The sequence below is a fragment of the Dermacentor albipictus genome, chromosome 5 (genome assembly GCF_038994185.2).
Source record: "Dermacentor albipictus isolate Rhodes 1998 colony chromosome 5, USDA_Dalb.pri_finalv2, whole genome shotgun sequence".
Classification (NCBI taxonomy): Eukaryota; Metazoa; Arthropoda; class Arachnida; order Ixodida; family Ixodidae; genus Dermacentor; species Dermacentor albipictus.
Genome location: NC_091825.1, coordinates 133,305,547 through 133,321,313, shown reverse-complemented (window position 1 = coordinate 133,321,313; position 15,767 = coordinate 133,305,547). Strand labels below are relative to the sequence as shown.

Genomic DNA, 15,767 nt, shown 5'->3' with positions numbered 1-15,767 from the left:
GCACGCACAGACGTGTTCGTGCAATGGCGGCAGAATGGAGGAGCGTTGCACCTTGAAAGGCTTCAATCAGCGTAGCAAGTACAACACAGCCGAAGGAACCTCACTGCAATCTGGTGTGTGTTTTTTTTTTTGCTGTTATATTGTGTGGTGTATAGCTACGTGCAAGCACGCGTATACGTGTGTACATGCGTTTGCTTTGTTGTTGTTGTTGTTGTCGTTGTTGTTGTCGTCGTCGTCGTCGTCCTCGTCGTCCTTGTTGTTGTTGTTGTTGTTGTTGTTGTTGTTGTTGTTGTTGTTGTTGTTGTTGTTGTTGTTGTTGTTGTTGTTGTTGTTGTTGTTGTTGTTGTTCGTGGGTCGCGGTTCATCGCTTTACAAGACGACTTGCAAATCCGATCTACTCCAGCGTATGACATAGACATTTATTTACACATTAACACACTGGAAATGTTCTTTAAGATGACCTCTCTTAAAACATCGTGTGCAGGGTGATCGCGGAGCTGTTCATCCATGTATCTCATTCAGACTTTCCTTTTTCTGTGTGTGTTTTCTAAATTCCCACATTCATTATTATGCGGTAGTTGAATAATTACTGCTACCTCTGTTTAAGTAGATGATCGAACCTGGGCACATAGCCGGTATTTACTCTTCCCTGACTTGAGAATGCCCGAAAAAAGCGGTGCAAATGTCAGAAGCGAAAGTAAGAGAAACCACACAGTGACATTGTTGCACTCGGAGAGCAGATTCTATTGGCTTCGTTAGGATTCGCATTTACTATAAATTTTTTATCTTATTCTAGAAACGTTTCGCTTCAATATATTACGCCTGGTTCTTCAGTTATATTTCCTCGCTTTTCAATCTCGTTTTGACATAGCACTTATAGATGAAAACATATAAGAAAATCAATGCACCTACCCTACAAAACAGTCAACACGACATCTACACCAATGAAAGAAAAAGAGACAGCAAGCAAAGGAAAGGCAGGCAGGTCAACCAAACGAGCATCCAGTTTGCTACCATACACTGAGGATAAGAAAAAGCGGTAATAGAAAGAGTAAAAAGTCATCTCCATAAAGTAAGCTGATGCATCCGTCATGTTCGCAGTCAAGACTCCACCAATTCAGTCTGCTCTACTCCTCCTCCTTTTGCACAGCTTATAATGCCCCACCTCTCCCATCCCCTTCTGGTCACTAATAACAAAGTATAGAACAATAAACCAGTGAGTCCGTCTTCATGCCGATGCACAGTGGGCGTAGCTACTTCTCCCAGGCGTGAGTTAGCGAGTGCGCGCATGAAATTGCAAATGTTGGCAACTGTTGTGTCGCCCGCCTCTCCGCAAACAATAGATAGATACTTCGACAATCGTAGGATGATAAGATGAGGTGACATGAAATACGTTCTAGCAAGAAAGCAAATTTCGTAAACGCTCCTAGACAGTCAATATAGGAAACAAAGAAAACAGCAACGCAACGGTCAATTCTGAGATAAAACACAGATCAATCGAAAAATACAACATAATTAAATAAATACACAACACATACTGGGGAGACTGATAAAAAAGGAAAGGCGGGGAGGTTAACAAGAATGGGAAATACCGTTTGCTACTCTACATTTTGATGTATTGCGATGTACTCTATGTCGGTTTCGCTGCTGCCTCGACAATGGGTGCTGGAAATAAACATTATTATTATTATTATTATTATTATTATTATTATTATTATTATTATTATTATTATTATTACTACTACCACTACTACTACTACTACTACTACTACTACTACTACTACTACTACTCCTACTACTACTACTACTACTACTACTACTACACTGGGTAAGGGTAAGGGGCAGGTAATGAGACAGGAACGTAGACAGAGAGAGAAAGGAAAGGAAGGACGTATTAAGTGTTAATACATAAATACATGGCATCACTTCGAGCGAAAAAATTATAAAGGCTTTCGGAGTTACTTGGCCCGCACGTTCGGCAAATGAACAGCAGGTCAGAAGCAGGCGCGGTCCGAGCCGAGAAACCGCGGCGCGCTCACTTTCGCGGCGAGGCCCGAGAAAAATGCGCGGTCTCGCCAAGGTGGCCGGTCGCGCTCCGACACGAAACAAAAGAGGGGCCGCCTGCGAATCGCTCTCGCCGCTTCCTAGTCGAGCGTGCCACCATTGCGAGCCCGTGCTTCGCCGTCTCAGATCACCTCCGGCGGCGCTTCGCCGTGAATCCTCCGGCCGGCCAGCGGGAAGGAGTAACAGGTTTTCCGTGCGAGGGGACATCGCACTAGCGCATGAAGAAGGACGCGGACAGGCACACGAAAAGACACACCGTACGCTAGACATCAATTGGCTCTTGATGTATAGCGTACGGTGTGGCTTTCTTTCGTGTTCCTGTCCGTGTCCTTTATCACGCGCTAGTGCAATGCCCCCTTGCATGAATAACCACCACGTAGCCTAGCTTTCGACCTTGAACAGGTTTCCCGGCGGAAGGCGGTGCATGACTGCCAGCGGCCTGTCTACGCTCGAGCCGCCCATCGCCGCAAGCCGCACCGCACGCGTGCGGTCGCGCGGGAAATTGCACGCATTCCCGCACTTGTGCACAAATTACCGCTTACAATGTGTACACAGTGTACGCCTTACACATTGTGAACCGAAATTTGTGCACAGGTGTACGATACGTGCAATCTCTCGCGCGCCCGCCGCACGCGTGCGGTGCGGCTTGCGGCGATGGGCGGCTCGAGCGTAGACAGGCGCGGCGTGATCTGTGTCCGTCTCCGCATGGCGCGTTTGCCGTCTCCGACGTGCTGTGGGGATTGATCAGTTCGATAAGACGCGCGGAGGCGAAAGTATGGCGGGATGAAGAAATTGAGTGCGGGCTAGCTAGGTGCGGGAAATTGGGAAGTGGGATGAAAAGAAAAAGAGCGAGAAAAAAAAAGGAGAGATAGAAATAAATAGCGCGGTCAATGTTCAGCGTCGCAGGACGAAAGCCCACGCGTCTAACACACCCCTAAGAAGCGCGGGGAGACAACCGCAAAGAAATACGAAAAAAAAAATTGGGTGGTGCGTATACGTCGTGCAGACGAACGTGGAGGGAAAATGCGTTCAACTAACGCACGTATTTCGAGGAAATATGCTTTCGCCGTGCAACGCGATCGTCGAGAGAGAAGGAACATTTCTGTTGCAGGAAAAATAAATACAATAAACAAAATTTCAGTCCAGGAAAGTGGCGGTGAAAAGTGCGAAGAGGAGGTGTTTCAGAAAGTGTGAGCATTTCCCCTTCTATATAAATAGTATGTTGTGTCATTTTCTGCATGATCGCCCTTTCTGTTCTCTTCATCCAACCACCCGTATCGCGTTTGTTCAGGGTTCTCGCCTTTTATTTTTTTCAAGATAGCACTCACAAACTCGTTGGAGGGCTAATTTATTACTTACTTTCGGCAAACTGTCCAGTTCACAATTTATGGCTTCATCTATATAGATGGTTTGAACATGGCGGTACCGACGTCCGCCGAACAAATACTTTTTGTTGTTTTTTTCTGACAGAAGGTTCGCAGTACTCAAAGGAGCCAGTGTGAACACTAAATGCATCCATGATTTATTACCGAAGTTAATAAAAATTTTGCTTGCTCGGATCGTTATGCCTGCAGTCGACGTCGCACGTTCGTTGTCCCAATGTGCACTGCCAGAGGAAGATAGAAAATATTGACCAGTCCAAAGCTCACGTCGGGGGATGTTTCATCAGTAATTACGGAACACCTAATCCGTAGCCACAAAACTGGCTCAGAGCACTGGCCCCGCGTGAAGATCACGATAAAAATCTCAGAAGAAAACAGCAGACTAATGCGGGAATCAAGCGCATTGTAAGCTTCCGGATCCAACATTAAACACTGGGTTAAGAAGAACTCTATCTTTAATAACGTTTTTTTTGTCTCTTCATGCACCATAGTTTCCAATTTACAAATAAGTTTCGAAAGTCACAGCGCTGTGTGCTTCAGAAGACGGCAGAAAAAACTTCAGAGTTATTGAGCTATGTTACTTTGTGTAGCTTTACGTTTCCCAAAAGGAGAGTTGGTGCACAGTAAACCTTCTCGCAGGCGACAAACTCTACGTGGCACTTTCAACGTGCAAATCAGGTGTCCATGCGTGCGTGCGTAGCTCACTTGCGGTGGCTATGTATAGTCTTCATTCATTGCATTTTTTTTTCAGCTTCTCGTTATCTCACCGCGGAAGAAGAATGGGAAGAGGCGCTCAAGAGCTCCAACCTCGCCGATCAGCTACGGGCCGCCCAGAAGGCCCGCGGCGCGACAGTTAGGCACGGCCTGCCAGTCCCGATGTGGGAGTGGCCCGAAGCGGCTCCTCCGTCGTAAGCAAGGGGGTTAAAGAAAAACTTTTTCGCCAACCTCCTTGGTCGTAAGGGGGTTTCGGCGTCACTCCTCAGCACCTGAATAAAGTTCATTGCCTGCCTGCCTGCCTGCCCTATGTAATGCCTGTCAAGGGGCTTTGGGGTATGCGAATTAAATAAAGAAAGTATCGCTGAACGCTGGCTTCTTTGCAGGTTGTTCCACATACAGGTTGTCCTACATACCTTGAGACAAAGCTTTAAAAATGAAAGGCTCGCCGGACGTGAGTTGAACCGAATGCATAATGTTGGCACTGCCCTAGAGTTACTCAGGCATTTTTTTTATTTTCCCCTTAACTAACGGATTAGTAACGTTTAATTAATCAACTTTTTAAGTATTGGCTGCCGACCCCAAGTGTGACACGCAAAGTTGTAGAGAATCTTGAGAAACCTCTCGATAAGTTAAAGTTTCCATGAAAATTCGTATGGTCAGATAATTGAAGTGAGAAAGGTTTGCAGTCACTGACCAAGTCAAACGAAAAGAAAGACGCTTTGGAACCCGTACGCATTCTTTGCTCACAATGAGGCGGACAAGACGAAGAGTGGCATATTAAAGCCTAAGTTTGTGACGTAATAACTGATTGTAGATGATTAGCATGCTCCCCTGCTACTCGGTTCATGGTCCCGGTTGTCGATTGGATGAAGGATGACTCAAGAAGAAGCCGCGTTGTCACATTTCGTTCTTTGGCTAAAATTGCCGCGTAGTCCCAATCAATGTGATGTCCGGACGTATGTGCATGCTCAGCAAGCGCACTAGAAGCAATATCTTCACTTCTGACGTCACGCTGGTGCTCCCTGAATTTATCGTGTTAACTGGCCAGTTTCGCCGATATAGACCTGGCTGCAACCGCCCGAGAACGAAATCTGATATTGTGATAAGCGCAATTGCACATCTGCTGTCAGACTGTAAGGCTTGCCAGTCAATGCAGATGCGGCATCGTGGAAAATATAGCTCACAAGTAATAAAAATATTTTAGTAAAGCTTCAATGAGCGATATTAGGGGCAATGAATAAAGGGAAAATCAGACATCCACCCGATCGTAGCAATTGCTACAAAGGAAACCCATACGGGTTCACCGCTGCCTGACGGCTCAGCATGTTGACTTGTCAAGGGAGAATTTGGGCGCTCGCAGGATAAATTCTGCATCTTGCAGATTCGGAATCCGGGCTGGTGGTAATCGTGTTGTCGACAAATTCGACTTCGCCCTGCCATCTGCTAGCCGCCTGGTTAGCTCAGATGGTAGAGCGGCTGCCCCGGAAAGGCGGTGGTCCCGGGTTCGAGTCCCGGACCAGGACGAATTTTTCTTCAACTTGAGGCTCTTCTTTCGAGGAACCCGTATGGGTTTCCTTTGTAGCAATTGCTACGATCGGGTGGATGTCTGATTTTCCCTTTATTCATTACTTCTCTCCACCTTGCGGGTTTCCGCAGAACTACTACGTCGATATTAGGGGCAATATTGCATTTGCAAAATTGAAACCCGAAAGTCATATGTTTCCCAACAACCTCAGATAAATCGTCGTAGGTACTACGATGTGCAGCTGTGAGCAGCCCTGAACCCAAACGAACATTGAGTAGCGTGTCAGTGACGCTGATATCCCCAACCTTTCAGAAAACGCCACCTGCCTGCCAGCTGCGCGGGCGCCAGTGCTACGGCAATTACGAGTTATCTTCATTCTGATCCATAGAGCCTTTCTTTATTTGCTGCTATTGGCAAACGTGATCATCCGAGCTGCGGTACCGACACAAGATTGGAAACAGAATAGAGCACGCTCCGCGTGTATTTCCGGCGTCACCGTGCAGAAAATGATAAGGCCACCATGAAGCCCGTGCCAGAAAAAGCTTGCGCTATTGTTGGTCTGCACTCGCAATGGAGAGGATAGAGAGATCAACATCACTCGTGCACTATTTCATATTTTTTTCGGTACTGCCGTATTAGGCCGCCTTCAGTGCAAAGTACTGCAGGCTCTAACATCTAAGACGATTTTTTTTAGAGAAGAAGTTTTTGTTGAGTTAATAATGCGACTTTGGGTCCTCAACTCCCACATTGAATAGTTTCCTCAATAATTGCTGAATAATCAGTTGATTATGATACCTTCATTAATTATCTGCAATATTTTGCAAGGTAATGAGTTTCTAGTGGTCGCAAACACACATAACTTGATAGAATATCGGGACCTATCCTCACAAAATCCACCTCTTCGTAAAATTATGTGTAGCGAAAACAAGACGCTGCATTTGTGACATGAAGTCAAACAACAACAACAAAATGATAAAGAGACGCTTATTTGGCATTAGGAGACAGTGTTCTTATTCAACCCCGCGAAACCGATACAAAGCTAATATAAACGATACAAAACTGATTAATGGAACACTGTATACAGGGTGTCCCAGCTAACCTTAGCCAGAGTTTAAAAACATGGGAATGCCACGTACCTGGACAGAGCCAAGCTACAGTGCTGTTTGCGGTCGCTTGGAGATACCCAAATTATTTTTTTATTCTGCCTAATTACATGATTAGTCCTAATTGATTAACCGACTTCTCAAGTATTATAAGTAGACTAAAAGTTCCAATGAGAAAATTGTACAGCAACATGAAAAACTCTCGATGCAGCTTTCTGTTGCTGAATACGTGCTACATGAAAGTGTTTTTCCGAAAGTGAAAGAAGCCCATCAAGGCATGCAAAATGCATCCAGAGGCCAGTCGCGCGGCGATCTTGCGTGCATTTACGGGCATCTTTCATGCTACGAAAAACACTTTCACGCTAGAAAAAACGCGCGCGCATGTGTGTCTCTGTGTGCGTGTGAAGCCCGTCGCTAGGCTGAACTCTCCAGATGCCAATTACGTTTTTGTCTCCCTCTCTCTTTCTCTCCAGTGCCGCACACGCAGACCGGCCATGTCTCTGCAACGAAATGCGTAAAGAGAGGGAGATCGTCAAGCATTCCCTTATTTCTGCCTCGCCAAGAATCGCGCGAACGAAAGCGAATGCATCGTTCTCGCGTGTTTCATGTTTTAAATATTCTTTCTTTTTGCAAACTGCGAGAGAATGGAATAAACTGCCGGAGAGAATGATAAGCGCGAGAGACTGCGAGCAGTTTCGGTCCCAACTTCAAGAATACTCTTCCTAGTTTGCTGGTGATTTCAGTTTTTGTTAGCCTATAGTGCTGTACTAAGTACCACAAGCTGCTGCACTAAGGGTCACGAATTGTTCTTAATATTGTTTGTGTTTACCTGATCATATGCACTGCTGTGTGTTTAGTGTTTGTTGTAGTACAGTATGTAATACGTTATTGTACTCATTCCTATCTTGGCCCTGTAAAGGGCTGATAGTATGTTCAAATAAATAAATAAAGAAATAAAGAATCGTTTGCACGCCATACACTCCGGGAACGCGTCTGCGCATCCCCAACCAGTTCCCTCCGCCTGCTCGCAGATGGGTCACTCTATAGCCCTCCAAGCACCGCGGAACGCACGTGCTAATCTCGCAGCCCCCCCGTGCGCACACGGCTGGGCGAAACGACAAATCCACCGGGCTGCACCTTCGCGCACCCCCACCGCACCCACCAGATCGATCGGGACACTCGTGTTAGCGCCCGGACAAACAGACCCCGGGGTCCGGTTGGATTACTCAGCCTCACCCGTTACACGACACGATGTCTTCGTTTTCGGCGTGCGTTATTCCCCTACCCGTGAACACGGAACAGCGTCCATCTAAAGCCCTGTCACTCGCTAACGTACCTGAACCATCATGTGCTACGCGCGAAGTAAAGCCTCAAATATTTTTTCCCATAAGTTATCTCTTAAAAAGGAAAACGTATGGAGTTAAGACGTAAGTAGTAAAAGGGTGAACGGATGATAGAGTGAATGGAGCTACTGGTAACGCCAATGAGTAACTACGAAAATTTGACCGGTATGCTCGCGTAATTTCGAACCACGATCCCCTAAAGCGGCTGCATACAGGAGCCACCGACACTGGTGAGTAAGCTGTTTTCCTTTTCTTACTATAGACACGAACCACAAAGAAAAAAATCAAAGACATGTTTAGTAAGCGTCCAGTCGGAAAACGTTGCATGTACCTAACCGGTTATATGCCCCTCCGAAAATAACATACGGCAGAACCCATCTCGCGATGACTGCTGACGGTAGTGCGCTTAACACTGTATCACTGTAGCGACACAACGTACAGCCAATGTCAATGCGTGTAATGTATGAGGCGCCCACTTCAGCGGGGCTGCTCTTTCGCGCTTCCCAAAGAACAATCGGCGCCATCTAGCGGGGCCGCCTCGAAGTCCGCGCGTGGCCTCTGAGACGCACGGCGTGCCGTTGCATGCGAGCGCTGAGAAACGCGTCATGCGGGAAGCCGGGCCCCTCTTTCGCGCTCATTTCTGGACACGCTGCGCCACCCAGTCGTACTGCGGATTAATACGCTCATAACTCATTAATACGTATTAATACGATAACGCATTAATACGATGCTTTGGTGCGCACAAAAACAAATGTCATCAATGCCGTACAGAAATTGGTTCACAATTTTATTACCTGACTGACAGGCCGACGGAGTGAGTGAGTGAGTGAGTGAGTGAGTGAGTGAGTGAGTGAGTGAGTGAGTGAGTGAGTGAGTGAGTGAGTGAGTGAGTGAGTGAGTGAGTGAGTGAGTGAGTGAGTGAGTGAGTGAGTGAGTGATCCATTCCTATCGAGCGAGTTGCCCCAGTGCTAGAGCACGTACCGCACATCAGTCATTTCCCGTTACTGACAACGGAAAATGGACGATGATTGCTTCCCCGATTTTCGCCCGTCTTCGTTGCTCTATGCAAGCGCTTAGACTCCGAAAAAACTTCCCTAAATAGAAGGCCCTGCTTTGAATCGTTCGCCGCGCGTCGCGTAATGACGTTCATGACTGAGAGATCCATCTTTATCGTCGCAACCGACGCCCGTCCGCGAAGAATCACGCTATGAACGCGCTGGCTGATGATGAGGGATGGCGATGAAGTGCAGCAAGACCAGCATTCTCGACTTAGGCGGAGACGGGCAATAAGGGCCGGAACAAAGGGAATAAAAGAGAGAGAGAGAAATAAACTTTATTTTGAGACCAGGCTTCTTGAGCCCAAAGGTGGGTGGCCTCCTCAGTCCAGGTAGCCATGGCTCGCTGCCGCCGCCCGAGCCCTGTTCACCAACCGCAGCTGGCTGTCAAGGTCTTGCGTCACCAGCAGAGCCTCCCACTGGTCTTTCGATTCTTCCTCCATATCCGCTTCTTCCTGGTTGTTATCGCTTGGTGGCGATGATGACGGTGGTACTTCGCGGTTATTTCTGCACTCCAGCACCATATGGCGCAAGGTGTTCGGCGTGTCCGGCGGGCAGAACTTGCAGTCTCGCCCGTAGATGCCCGGGTACATGGCGTGCAGCAGTGTTCCGTGTGGGTACGTTCCAGCCTGTAGTCTTCTCCAGGTTACCGCTTGGTCCCTACTCATCGTCTTATGCGCGGGCGGGTAGCGACGCCTCTGCTTCCTGTAGTGCGCCAAGATATCCGAGTACTTCTTGGATATGCGTTCTTCATCCTCTTCACAGTCGTCGGTACGCGTTCTCTGCGCGTCGGAGATGGCTCGGCGTGCATGATCTCGAGCCGCGGCGTGCGCCGCCTGGTTCCCCGTGAGAGACTCGTGCCCCGGTGTCCAGAGGATTTGTGCTGCTTCTATCTTGGTGGTGTTCAAGACCTGAAGCGCTGCCTTTCCAATCCTTCCGTTCATATACCTTCGGCATGCTTCTTGTGAGTCCGTCACCACGGTAACCATGGCCTTCTTGCACGTTGCGATGGCCAGGGCTATGCCCACCTCTTCCGCTGTGCTCGCGTCCTTGGCACGTATGGATGTGGCTGTAAGTTGTTCGCCCTTCTCGTCGACCACGCTGATTGCGAATCGGTCGTTGGTACTGTACGCAGCTGCATCTGTATATCTAACGTTTTCTTCTTTGCTGTTGGTGCGTTCGAGTATGCGCTTGAGCGCCTGTGTTCTCGCCTGTCTCCTTTCCTTGTCGTACTCGGGATGCATGTTTCTGGGAATGGTACATATGTGTAGCTTGTCTCTGATCTCGTGTGGGATACGCTGAGGTAGGTGCCTTTCATCCTCGACTTGGTAGCCCAGATCTTGCAGCAGGGCTCTTCCCGTCCTTGTCAGCTTTAGTCTCTCCAGTTGGTTGACGTTGTGCGCCTCCACGAGCTCTTCCCACGTGTTGTGGACTCCCATTTTGAGTAATTTCGCTGTGGACGTGGAGGGGGACAGACCCAAGGCAATTTTGTATGATTTTCTGATGAGGGCGTTTACTTTGTCTCGTTGACTGTTCTTCATGTCAACGTATGGGGTCCCGTACGTGACGATGCTCGTGAGCAGCGCTTGTATCATTTTCGTGCAGTCTTCTTCCTTGAGTCCGTGGCTTTTGCTCGTCACTCTTTTGATAAGGTGGGTTATTTGTTGCAGTGTTCTTTGAATTTTTTCCAACTCTGCTCCCCCGGCCCCGTCCTTTTGAATCAGGAGTCCGAGGATGCGGAGCGTCGTAACCTGCGGAATCATGATGCCTCCCACCTTTACTACCGGGTCTGGTATCTGCTGCGGTTGTCGGCCTCTTGTGCGTTTCCTTAGCACCAAGAGCTCCGATTTTTCAGGTGCGCACGTCAGTCCACATGCTTCCAGGTACTTTTCCGTAGTGTCAACCGCTTCTTGCAGAGCGTCTTGCTGTTGACCTGTCGACCCTCCCGTAGTCCAGATGGTGAGGTCGTCAGCATATATTGCGTGACCAATCCCTTCTATTTGCTTCAGTTGCTTGGGTAGTGTGCTCATCGCCAGATTGAATAGCATCGGCGAAATGACGGAGCCTTGTGGCGTTCCCTTTCGCGGTATGTCGAATTTCTCAGAGCGTAAGTTGCCTATCCCCACTGTGGCTGTACGTTCTTTCAGAAAAGCTTTGATGTAATTATATACTTTTTCACCGCAGTTATATACGTTGAGGTGCTGCAGTATGGCTTCGTGTGACACGTTGTCGAAAGCCCCTTTCACGTCAAGTGCGAGGATGGCTCTTTTGCTGTGCGTGTCCAGCTTGTCGATGACTTTTTCCTTGATTTGCAGCAACACGTCTTGCGCGGACAGGTGAGCTCGAAATCCGAACATAGTGCAAGACGTGTTGCTGCAAATCAAAGGGAATAAAAAGAAAGAAAAATACGGGAAGCAAACGAGAGTCACGTAGTCACCTAAGGCGAGAACACGAGCCGCGCAAAGCAGCCGGGTGCGAAGGCTTACGTCGTACAAGGCTCCCGCTAAGGCAAGGTGACACGAATACGCGATGGGCCTCCTATATAAACGTTCATGGTGAGCTTCCTTCCACGCTACAGAGCACCGCACGAAATTGCCACTGTATCTTGGTTTTTGGCAGGTGTCGCTAGAGCACGGTCGCTTCACCTAGGCATCGGCCCATAATAACGCGGCGTTGAGTGTGATTCATGAGACTATTCTTAAGGGGACGCGCACGCTACAACAAAGAAAATTTCACATTGAGGGACCTTGGCGCTATCGTGCGAGATTCTATATTCGAAACGCACCGTCTTTCGCTATAGGAAAGGGGCAGTGAATTCCGCTGACGAACCATGAGAAAACAGACGGCTTCTTTATTCAGGTAAGCTATCAAAATGTACTCTGACATCGAAGTGAACCAACCGCAAGCTGCAACGCCACCTACGGCGCCATTTTTGATGGTGGTACGGAACATCACCGCCTTAAGAACCGCGGTTATACCCGTTACTATATAGTTAGAGCTCTTAAGATATATTAGGGCGAATTTGTCGACGTTACCCGACCGCTGCAAACGAGTCGCGAATGTCAACCGTAATGATTGCAGAACAAAAGACAGTCCCAGCGCCGCTCAGCAATTAGGTTGCGTAATTCGACCGCCGAAAAGTAATGGAAAGCATGCTAACCCGCATGCAATACCGCGGTTTCTCGAAAAACACGTGACCTGGGAATTCGTTTTGCGGAAGTCCTTTTCTTTTTCCCCCCGATGATTGTTCTCCTTGCGCTTGCCTAACATTCGAGAAATGTCCGGTGCGCACACAACCAAGCGAAAAAAATTAATAACCATAGCCGGCTCGACGGAATAATCGGGTAAAGCGTTGCGCAACAACGCTTGACATTGAAATGCGGTGTTCTCATTACCCAGTGCAGCAGAAGCACCGCTTCCCGCAAGCGTTGTGTTGTCACGGACCGGTAAGTATAACGCTCCCTCGCGAAATGAATTTATCTCCGGAGAAAGAGTTGCGCAGCGGCGTTTACCGTGCAACCTGAGATAATATGCTTCGTTGGAGCCAAGCGTTTCCATCGCGAAAGTTCCGAACGTGAACGATTTGCAAACGATGACGGGCACGTTTTCCTTAATCGAAATGTCGCAATTGTAGCGCTGGTCGTGGAGGAAATTAGAAGTGAAAACGAATTATTAGAGTTCTTTGGCGCGCTATAACTTGGAACACTGCGCCTGTGGAAATAAAAGTTACCAGACATTATGATCTTGTCTGTAAACGCTACTTCTTGTTAGGCAAACGTAATAACTCTTCCTTGAAAAAAAAGAACAAGTATTTAGTTCATGTAAATAATGTTCTTACTCATTAAGCAAATATGTACTTGGTTGACCTGTATATGCATTTTTGTGTATTGGGCCAGCTACTCGCTACATAGGCTATTGGTTCAACTAGTTTTGTACGCATTCTTTGAATTGTTTAAATGCAACTGAATTTTTTATTGATTGATTGATTGATTGATTGATTGATTGATTGATTGATTGATTGATTGATTGATTGATTGATTGATTGATTGATTGATTGATTGATTGATTCGACGAGGTGAAAGGGTTCGGTGTTGTGATGCGCGACTTGCTGTGCGCTTTGGGGGCCTCGCGACAAAGAGTTACTACAGAAAATTTTCGCGCCGCGCTTTTTTCTAGTTTTTTTTTGTTATTTGTCTGCCGACGATTCCTAAGCGGCACTTGCGAAAAAAAAAATTTTTATTCTCCTTAGCGATCGACGCTACCGCTGCTGCTATAGTTACTGGCATAGAGTTGATGTCATTTGTTGACTAACGATCGAAAGCTCTGTCCCGGAAAGCGTTGCCAGAACTAATATCTGGTTTTATGCAAGCCTCTTTCAAATTCCACGTGCTTACGTAACACGCCTTAAAATCCGACCAGTACGACGGTGGCGCGCCTAATTGCGAGGACAAAGCCGCAACCGTCTCTAGTGGCTGCCGACCTCGTGCGCAACAGCCACTGTGCTCCCAGATTAATACCGATTAGTTGCGTCAGGTAAACATCTTACACGGTTTTGCCTTTTCTGAGAATCCCTGGCTACATTTGCTGTCTCTTTGTATCGCGTTTTTTTTTTCTTTTAGTAAAGACCAGGAGCGGCTCGCACGAACATTTAGTAACGAAAATAACAACGAATTGTGCGGACCACGCGTCGTCTATGGAACACTTAAGAACGCGTTCTTGAATTCGTTGTTATTTTCGTTGTTATTAATGTTCGTGCAAGCCGCACCTGATCTCGTTCTCACGTGACGCAGTAGGCATGAGACAGTTTTTTCACTCAGGCCGCGGGGATCCGGGAGCTCGCCCCACGTGTAAATCGCCGCGCAGCCGGTCAGCAGCGGGCGTCTGTCACGTGACACAAGCTTTGTGGACACGGACCCAGTTGTAGTCCAGCGTTCGGCCCGTGCACCTGTGACCCCTACCTTGACGAGTATCTGCGATCACTGGGGGTGTTCGATTAGCGCAATTTTGAAGTCGAGTACTAGTATTCGTGAAAAATTTCCTTCGAATGCGGAAAATTTTCGCGTTTCTAAGCTAACAGGAATGTAAAGGGCATGCGGAGTCCGTGTCGCAAAGAAACACAGTGAGATAAGAAGGCGGCTGTTATTAACATCACTTATTACAGTGGCACACTGACAGAGGACGTGGATGACGTGCACAATATTTGTTCTGTGTCATTATGCACAGTAACATAACATATTTTGGCGCAGCGGACAATAGAGGCCGTGATGTGGGTGACATTCTTTGTTGAAGACAGTGGTTGCCGCTCGGTTTCCAAGAAATGCTAGGCCCAAAACGAATGTGCCCTTGACCTTCCTCAACGCATATCCACAGGTGAGCTCCTCGCCATTAACCTGGCTGAAGCCTCCATTTTGTCCGAGGGACTTCTCGACAAAGGTCCAGCAAAAGTAAACCTACCAGCACCCTCACTCGGCTAAGATTATATGCTCACTTTAGGTGTCGAAGTGCTCCGATCACTAGCACCGAGCTGCGCCCAACGTTGTAAGTGTCACCCGCCGTGTTCCCTTCCTCCCTGTTGAAATAAGTGCAGTCTTTCTTCCGTCCTCGTTAACGGAAGACGCCTCGTACCTTCTGCGGCGTTGCGCGCCCTGGATGTTATGCCCGCTCCGTCAGCTTGCCCTTTGGCCGGCTTACCACATCACCACACCACTACAGCTAACTTGTGTTGACGCGGCTTCAGACATGTCCTAGCTTTAAGCAAGCTCCGTTTGATGTGCGGTCAGCTATTCTGAGGTCATTGGAGATACAGCAGCAGCAATTGTTGTAGCAGAACAACCTCATTTAAACGTTAATGTCAGCAGTGAATCATCGCGAAAGTCGTCTTTTCGAAGTGTATACGACCAGAGATATTCGATGATATTCGATGGCTCCTCTAACAGTCCAGAAAGTTGAATAGATTTCTACCAGCAGCATGCAGACTACAATGAACGGAAGTCCGACAAAGACTGTATAGTTATCGTGCGACTATTCTTGGTTTGACTAGCAAGATAATGGCATGAGTCTGGGCTGTTGGTTTGGAAATGCGAACCATGGCCCATGGCTTTTGGAGAAGATACATGAAGCTTACAAAACGATTTACATGACAAAAAATTTGCATGGCATGTCATTTTCTGGAGTCATTGTATATGTGTGTCACGAGATGCACATACGGTGCTCTTTTCGTTGAAGGAGAAAAAGAGAGTTATTATAACGTCGCGCACATCATTTAAATGGGATGCAAAAATGATGAGATTGCGCACACAATAAATTATTCATCTTAAACCGAAAGAACAAGTATGATCGTAAGCCGCGTAAATTCGGGGCATCCTTATTACAATTATGATCGTGAGCTTCCTAAAAGCTAGGCATTCTTATTCAAAAGGATGACTGAAAGCTGTTGAGCAGAAGTTAACTACTGGATGCAACAGCTCCGAAACTCACAGCATTCGTGGTTTCCCTGCAGACGGATCATTCAGAGCAGTTGACACTTGCATCTGTCTTCCTCACTGCAGAATCCAATAAGTGCTGTTATCCTTCATATT

At 47.5% G+C, this 15,767-nt stretch overlaps 1 protein-coding gene and 1 non-coding gene across 5 annotated transcripts in view; one reads left to right on the top strand and one right to left on the bottom strand.

The window, feature by feature from the left end:
- Positions 1-15,767, bottom strand: part of LOC139060106 (platelet binding protein GspB-like) — a 210,595-nt gene that overhangs the window by 35,950 nt on the left and 158,878 nt on the right. The gene's annotated exons all lie outside the window — the stretch shown is intronic.
- Positions 5,613-5,687, top strand: TRNAS-GGA (transfer RNA serine (anticodon GGA)). The gene has a single exon. It is a non-coding gene; the product is annotated as a tRNA-Ser (tRNA).